This window comes from Microtus ochrogaster, chromosome 5 (assembly GCF_000317375.1).
Source record: "Microtus ochrogaster isolate Prairie Vole_2 chromosome 5, MicOch1.0, whole genome shotgun sequence".
NCBI classification, from domain to species: domain Eukaryota; kingdom Metazoa; phylum Chordata; class Mammalia; order Rodentia; family Cricetidae; genus Microtus; species Microtus ochrogaster.
The window spans coordinates 14,480,398-14,488,434 of NC_022012.1; positions in this window are offsets into that span (position 1 = coordinate 14,480,398).

Here is an 8,037-nt window from a genome sequence, read left to right on the forward strand (position 1 = left end):
AAAAAAAAAAAAAGAAATCTCAAAGCCCACCTCCAAGTGAGACACCTCCTCCAACAAGGCCACACCTCCTGATCTTTCCCCAAACAGTTTTACCAACTAAGGAACCAAGTACTCAAATATATGAGCCTATGGTGGCCATTTTCATTCAAACCACATTCCTCTCCCTATCCCCCAAAAACTTGTAGCCATCTCATAATGCAAAATCCACTTTCAAAAATCCCCATAGATTCTTATAGTCTCAGGCTATCTCTGAACTGCAACCCCCTGCAAAATCACAAAGCACATTAATTACTTCCACCATACAACATAGACTACATTACCATTCCACAAGGGAGGAAAGGGGGCATCGTGGGGAAATATTAGTCAAAGCAAGACTGAAACCTGGCGGGGCAAACTCAAATGCCATAGCTTTATGTCCTGTGACAAAGGGTGGGATAGATCACACCTCTCTGGAGCTGGTTCCACTCGGTGCAGGTCTCGACAGGTATTCTATGGCTCTGGAATCTCCAAAACCTTGGGGTCTCTAACATAATCCAGGATTCATACAGTTTCACACAATGGCCTCTTTGGGCCTCCAGGACTTCCTTTAACCACAAAGGAAGGTTCCACAACCCTTTAACTCCTGCATCCTCTTGACTCTAAATCCAGGACCACATGGTTGGTGCTGCCAAATTCTGTTTGACTGGGCTGGGAACCCTGACCCCTTCCTTGGATTACATTTACAAAAGCTTTGATTTGTTGATACTTTATTTTGTTGAATAAGCTTTCTTTTGCTATACAAGATTCCTTAGGTATTTTCTGTTTACAAACTGGAAATCTGGTTGGTTGGAGGCTAGCCTCAAGGGCATCACTCCCTTTACTCCATTTCACATAGGGCCTTTCTCTTTGAGCACAAGATTTGACTCCAACATAAAATTTCCTGGCACTCTTTTTCTTCCTAGTTTGTATTTCTTTTTGTTCCACTTGCGCTTTTTCATTGTAGATCTGCGTAAGAGTGACCACAAAAACTTTGCCTTAGTTACTGTTCTATTGCTGTAAGGAGACACCATGACCAACACATCCAAAAGAAAGCATTTAAGGGGGAGTTTGCTTACAGTTTCAGAGGGTGAGTCTATGAGCACCATAATGGGAAGTATGGCAGCAGGCAGGCAGGCACGGCACTGGAGCAACAAGTGAGAGTTTGCATCTGATCCACAAGTAGGAAGCAGAGGGCTCTGCAAGACCTCCTAATTCTTCCCAAGAGCGGTCTATCAACTAGGAACCAAACATTCAAATATGAGTCTCTAAGTGTCATTCTCGTTCAAACAACCACATGCTTGTATGTATGTATGTGCAACAGATACATACTTGGTGCCTATGAATGGGATGAAGGGTGGGGGGCACTGGATCACCTGAAACTGAAGTTACATGTGATTGTGGAGTACCAGGTGGGTGCTGGGAACTGGATCCAGGTCCTCTGCATGATTAACACTGAGCACTCTCTCCAGCCTCACCCTCTGACACTCTTATACATGTATAATATATTTTGGGCATTTTCACACACTCATTACTTTCATCTCTCTCCCAGTCGCACTGAACTTCTTTCCTCCTATTTTGTTTTCTTTAGTGACCCACTGGATTTTAAGTGTTTTATTTCTGTGTATATGCTAGTGCACGTGAATGCCCCCAGAACTACTAAAATGGAGTAGCTTTCATGAGTGCAGAAGGGGGTTAATTACTGAAGCACAGCAAATTACAGGTGGGTAACTACTGAGGAAAATAACTTCTCTCCTAGCAACCACTAACTGTCAGTAGTTCCTTAGAGGGTTTTTATTCATTGACTCCGTTATTGGCTCCTACAAATGTTAGTCGTATTAACAGACTACACTGGCATCCAGGATCAGTCATAGTATAAAGGACCTATGCTGTGAGATTGCTCCTGTCTAGCTAAGCCCAGAACTCAAGCTGTCATGTTGCTCAAGCAGACCATCTCTATGAGGAATCCCACTCCAGTGTGCTTTCCTGAACTCAATGCACTTGTCCTTTGTCAGAGCTGAGGACTGGATTTCTCTACTACAGACCTCATGGCAGGACTAGAGAAAACAGTCAAGAGTACACACACCCTGCAATGCCTCAGACTCTGGCCTTCACCAAACCACTGTATTATATTAAATATTAGCCAATACAGATTAGAATGCTTCCTGCTCTTGCAGAAGACCTTGGTTCCACCCCTAGCACCCACATCAGGCAGCTCACTGCAACCTGGAACACAAGCTCTAGGGTATCTTATGTGCTCCTCTGGCCTCTTTGGGACCTCTACGTATGTGATGACCATAAATTTATGCAGGTACACACATATGACATATAACAATCTTTTTAAATGAATTATTAGCAAAAATATTTGAACAATCCCTTCTCAAAATAAAACATGGTCAATAAATACATGGAAAAAAATGTTCAAAATCCTTGGCTATCAGGGAGAAAAAAAGACTTCACTAAGATTCCATCTGCTCCCTTTCAGAATGGTTTGTCCAAGAAAACAAAAAAACAAGACGTAGTGTGGGTGAGATGAGCCAGAACCCTTGTACACTGTTGATGAGAATGGAAATCAGTATGGGGGCTGCCCAAACAACTGGAAGCAGAACTATGGTTGATTCAGCTGTACCATTTCACTCCTGAGTATACACCAAAGGAGGAAAGACTGCATACCCATGTTAACAGTAACACTACTCAGAGTAGCCAACTTAAAAAGTCAGCTTAGGTGTTCATTAATAAGTAGACTGAGCCGGGCAGTGGTGGCGCATCCCTTTAATCCCAGCACTCAGAAGGCAGAGGCAGGCAGATCTCTGTGAGTTCAAGGTCAGCCTGGTCTACAAGAGCTAGTTCCAGGATAGCTAGGGCTGTTACACAGAGAAACCCTGTCTCAGGAAAAAAAAAAAAAAAAAGAGAGAGAGAGAGGGAGAGAGAAAGGAAGGAAGGGACTGAGAGATGAATCAGCAGCTAAGACTGCTCTTCCAGGGGACCAAAGTGGTTCCCAACACCATTACTGGGTGTCTCAGGACATATAACTACAGCTCCAGGAGATCAAATACCCTCTGCTAACCCCCTTGGTCACCCAAACGCATGGGGAAGGCATATGTACAGTGGGAAAATGGGGGGGGGGGTGATACACAGAATGGAGCTTTCTTTAGCCAAGAAAAAAAATTAGGTAATTAGTAGGAAAGTAATGGAACTAAAATGATAGTAAGCAAAATAAGCCGGATCGAGTGACCAATATTGCATTTTCTCTCATGCACAGAATCAAAGAAAAAAATTCCTTTAAAAGTATGAAAGAGGAGAAGATGGAGGTTGTGGGGTGCATGTGAAGATGAGCGAAGTGCACTTATACACACCTGAGTATTTCAATGTAGCTCTGAAAGCAGTGTTCTTGCCTAGCATGCTAATAGGTCCAGGTTCAGTCACTCCTTAGGTACCACAGTACATTGGGGGTAGAGATAGGATTCAAAGTTCAAAGTCATTCTTGACCACGTCAAGTTTGAGGACAGTCTGGAATACATAAGACCCTATTTCAAATACACGTGTTTATGCGTACGCATACACGCTAAGCTATGTGGGTTCTGTATCACTTATCAAAATTCCTGGCAGTGTTTAAGGAAAGATTTGAAGTCATGGATTCAGAGGGCAAAATCGATCATGACAAGAAAGGGATGGTAGCTGGAATGGTTATGTGGCAGCAGGAGCTTGTGGGAGAACTGGCAGATCACAAGTAGAGAGGTGGACCAAAATGGTTGGCAGGTAAAACCTTCAAAGACCCACCCCTACCCACAGCCTTCTAAAACGGTGGCATCAGCTGGAGACTACACATACAAACACAGACTTGTAGGGAATAGTTCATTTTCAAAGCATACTAGCTTCAAACAAAATTCAAAACTATACTATCTGGCTTCAATTATACTATACTGGCTACTCTTCCAGAGGACCTAAGTTCACTTCCCAGCAGCCACATGGAGGCTTATAACCATCTGTAACTCCAGTCCCAGAGAACCTGGTGCCTTCTTCTGACCTTTTGGGCAGGAGGTACATACCTGATGCATAGAAACATATGCAGGCAAAACATACACACAAAAACAAAACAACAGGGTAGTGCTGACGCACGCCTTTAATACCAGTACTTGGGAAGCAGAGGCAGGTGACCTCTGAGTTAGAGGCCAGCCTGGTCTAAAAAGTGAGTTCCAAGATTGCCAGAGCTAGTGAGATATACTCTGACTCAAAAAAAAAAAAAAGTCTACATTATCTCACACTTGGAATCTAAAAAATAAATTGAAGTCACAGAAGTAAATGACAACAGTGGCTGCCAGTGGCTAAGATTTAGGAGAAATAAAGAGATAACCATTTATGAGAGCACACTTTCTGTCAGTAGTGTCAAGACAGCACATTCACCTCTGTGACAACAGGGAACAATAATGTACTGCCTACTGAACACTGGCTAACACGTTAGGTGTTGGTAAGGTGGGCTGTTTTAGTTCCTGACAAATGAACACTCTGTGAAGCCTAAGATGGATTTTCCTGGTTACACTCCAAGAGAGAAGTCCCTGCCACCCACTTACCATTCTCTGAGATACATATAAGCATCTATCTCCAGGGCCTATGGAACTCTGTGTTCTCTAATTTGCTGACATTAGGTGTCTTCATATCAAATATAAAAGATAATGTTGTGGGCTACCAAGTTGGCTCAGCAGGCAAAGGAAGTGCTTACCTCCAAGCCCAAATACCTGAGTTCAATTCCCAGGACCCACAAGTAACAGAGAAAACCAGTTCCTGAGTTGTCCTCTCCTCTCCCCTCACACCCGATATCATCCACCCCCGTCCCCAATAAATAGATAGAAAACAACTATGTCAGGTGAGGAATATACTCATTAGTTTGCATCTACAGTCAGTAAATAAAATTAGTGCCAGTTCTAACTATATCAGTATAATGCAGTATTGTATCTTTGAGCCAGAATTGCAAGCTGGAGGTGTCTGGACTATACAATGAGACCGTCCCTCAAAAACTAAAGAAACTCAATCCTGCCCAAGAATTATTTTAAAAGTAAAGCTTGTGAAATCTCTCATAAAATACCCTGTGAAATTAAACACAAAGTATTCTCTGGCCCTTAGAATGTTATGTATAGATTTATTAGATCCACTTGGTCTCAAGTCTACTCCCTTAGTGATTTTAAGACTCAATGTTATTATCAATTCAGCACTGAAGAGCACTAAAGCCATCTTCCGCTCTCATCATAGTGCTATTTATTCCTCTCTACATGGACACTAATATTTGCTCTCCATACTTAGTGTTCTGTTTCTGGGATCACACCTTTACAACCATGACACCCTTACCTCTTTTTCGGTCTATTTATGCCCTAACAATAACGAGTCACTTACTGGAAGCACAGACGATTTTCTAAACATCATCAGCCAGGCACAGTGGGCCACTACTGAAGCCACTTGAGAGGCTAATGCAGGAGGATCATTAATTTGAGGTCATTTTGCAATACACAGTGAATTCTAATCCAAACCTGAATTACACAGCAAGACCCTGTCTCAAAAACAAATAATGAAAAATTATTTATTAAGACAATTTCAATATCCTGGTCACTTCACAAAGTAACTTTTAAAAGGACCGCACAAATCGTGATCAAGAATGAGTTTATCAGTGGGATGCAAAGATGGTTTATGCAAAATAAATAAATGTGATACACTGAATGAACAAAATGAAAAACTGTATTGCAGAAAATATACAGAATCATGTAACAACATAGGATATCAACTGATGGTGAAAACAGTCAATAAATTAGACAGAAACTATAATGGCAGCATGGGGAAAACAAACACAGTTATCATTCAATGTTACAAAGCTCAGACTTGTCAAGGACAGGAGCACCTTTCCATCAATTCAGCAAACACCCGAAAAGCCTAACTGGAGCAATTAGGGTAAGAAAAAAGAAAAAATTTTTTCACCCAAGGAAACAAATCTGTTTCAGGTGACAGGGTGTCAACATAGAAAATTACTCTGAAAAAAATTTTAAGAAATTCATAAAAGTTCAATGCTTTTCAAATCAACACAAAGTGTCTTTACATACTACAAATTTAAAAGCAAAATTTAAAAAGCAAAAATATTATACACCCTATTGAACTGCATAAAATGAGAATAAAATTAAACAGGGAAAATCTAAACCACTATGAACAAGACTATAAACAAATGGCAGGGTATCCCATGCACACTGTTAAAATGTCCATCCTACCCAAAGTGCTTTGTAGATTTATTGCCATCACATTAGTAAATCAAATGGCATTCTTCACAGGCTTAGGAAAAAATTCCCAAGTCATAAAAAACCAAAACCTTTCAAATTAGCCCCAAAACTCAAATAAAAACAAAAGTTGTAGGTTTAACAGTGTGTCACAGGCTAGAGATGAAGCTCAGTTGGTAGAGTATTCACCTAGCATGCACTTGATACCCAAGCACTGCGCCAAAACCAAAACAAAAATGATGAGTGTGGTGGTGCATGCCTGGAATCCTACCACTGGAGGCAGAGGCAAGAGATCAAAAGTCCAAGATCATTCTTGACCATTTAGTTATTTCAGAGCCGGTCTACGCTCCAGGAGACCTTTCCTCAAGGAGTAATTACAAAAGAAAAATACAGTACATCGGCAGTAATCCAACAGTACAATATTGATATAGACAACGTTACAAAATAGCTTAGATATAAACTTATCATTGCTAGGCATAGTGGCACATAATTTTAATCCCAGCACTCTGGAAGGTAGAAAGACAGGTGGATCTCTGTGAGTCTGAGGCTAACCTGGTCAGTTTCAGACCAACCAGAGTTTACACCTATCTCAAAAACCTTATACAAGCCAGGTAGGGATGGTGGATGTCTTTAATCCCAGTACTTAGGAGGGAGAGTCAGGCAGATCGCTGTGAGTTTGAAGCCAGTCTGGAACACAAAGTGAGTTCAGGACAGCCAAAGCAACACAGAGAAACAACCTCAAAAAAAAAAAAAAAAAAAAAAAAAAAAAAAAAAAAAAAAAAGAGAAGAGAAAAGAAAAGAAAAGAAAAGGAAAAGGGAAAGGAAAAGAAAGAAAAAAGTCAAAACAAAACCCTTATACAGTCAAAATAATTTCAAAAATGGGTTTAGAACTATAGCTTGAGGGTAGAGTATGTGCCTAGCATTCATGAGGCCACAAGTTCAATTTCTAGCACCAAAACACAAATGCTTATAAGCAAATTTTCAACAAAACTACCAAACCATAAAAAGGATTGTTAAACAAATAAAAGGAACTGACAAAAATGGATATGCAAGCAAAACTATACCACTAACTATGGTGTGTATATGTGTGTGTAACTCAGAGGTCAAGAAAAAAGGAAATAAAATCAAATAACAGTAAAAGAAATACAGTTAAGCTGGGTAGGTTGGTTCATACTGAAAATCTCTGCACTCAGCAGGCCTGGGGAGAAACTGCTGCAAGTTTAAGATCAACCTAGTCCACACAGTGAGTTCTATGCTATTATAGATTACATAATGAGATCACCTCCAACAAACAAAACCCTGAAAATCAAATCTTAGATTGTTGACACAATAGAACTCCAAAAAGAAAGCTTCTTGACACACCAGCAAAGAATTTTGGAGCTGACATGAAAAGCACGGGCATAAAAAGCAAATATAAAAAATTAGGGCAACATCAAACTGAAGATTTTACAAAGCAGAGCAGAAAACAAATCTGAAATGGCAGGTATACAGATGGAAAAATATCTGCAAATCATATATATTACAGTGGGTCTATGTCTAAAACATAGCAACTCAGGTAACTTCTTCACAGCAAAACATATACATTGATTTTAAACTTGATAACTGAAATTAATATTTTAGCAAAGACATACAAATGGCTTATAGATTAGAAAAATGCAAATCAAAACTTATGAAACGCCGGGCGATGGTGGCGCACGCCTTTAATCCCAGCACTCGGGAGGCAGAGGCAGGCGGATCTCTGTGAGTTCGAGACCAGCCTGGTCTACAG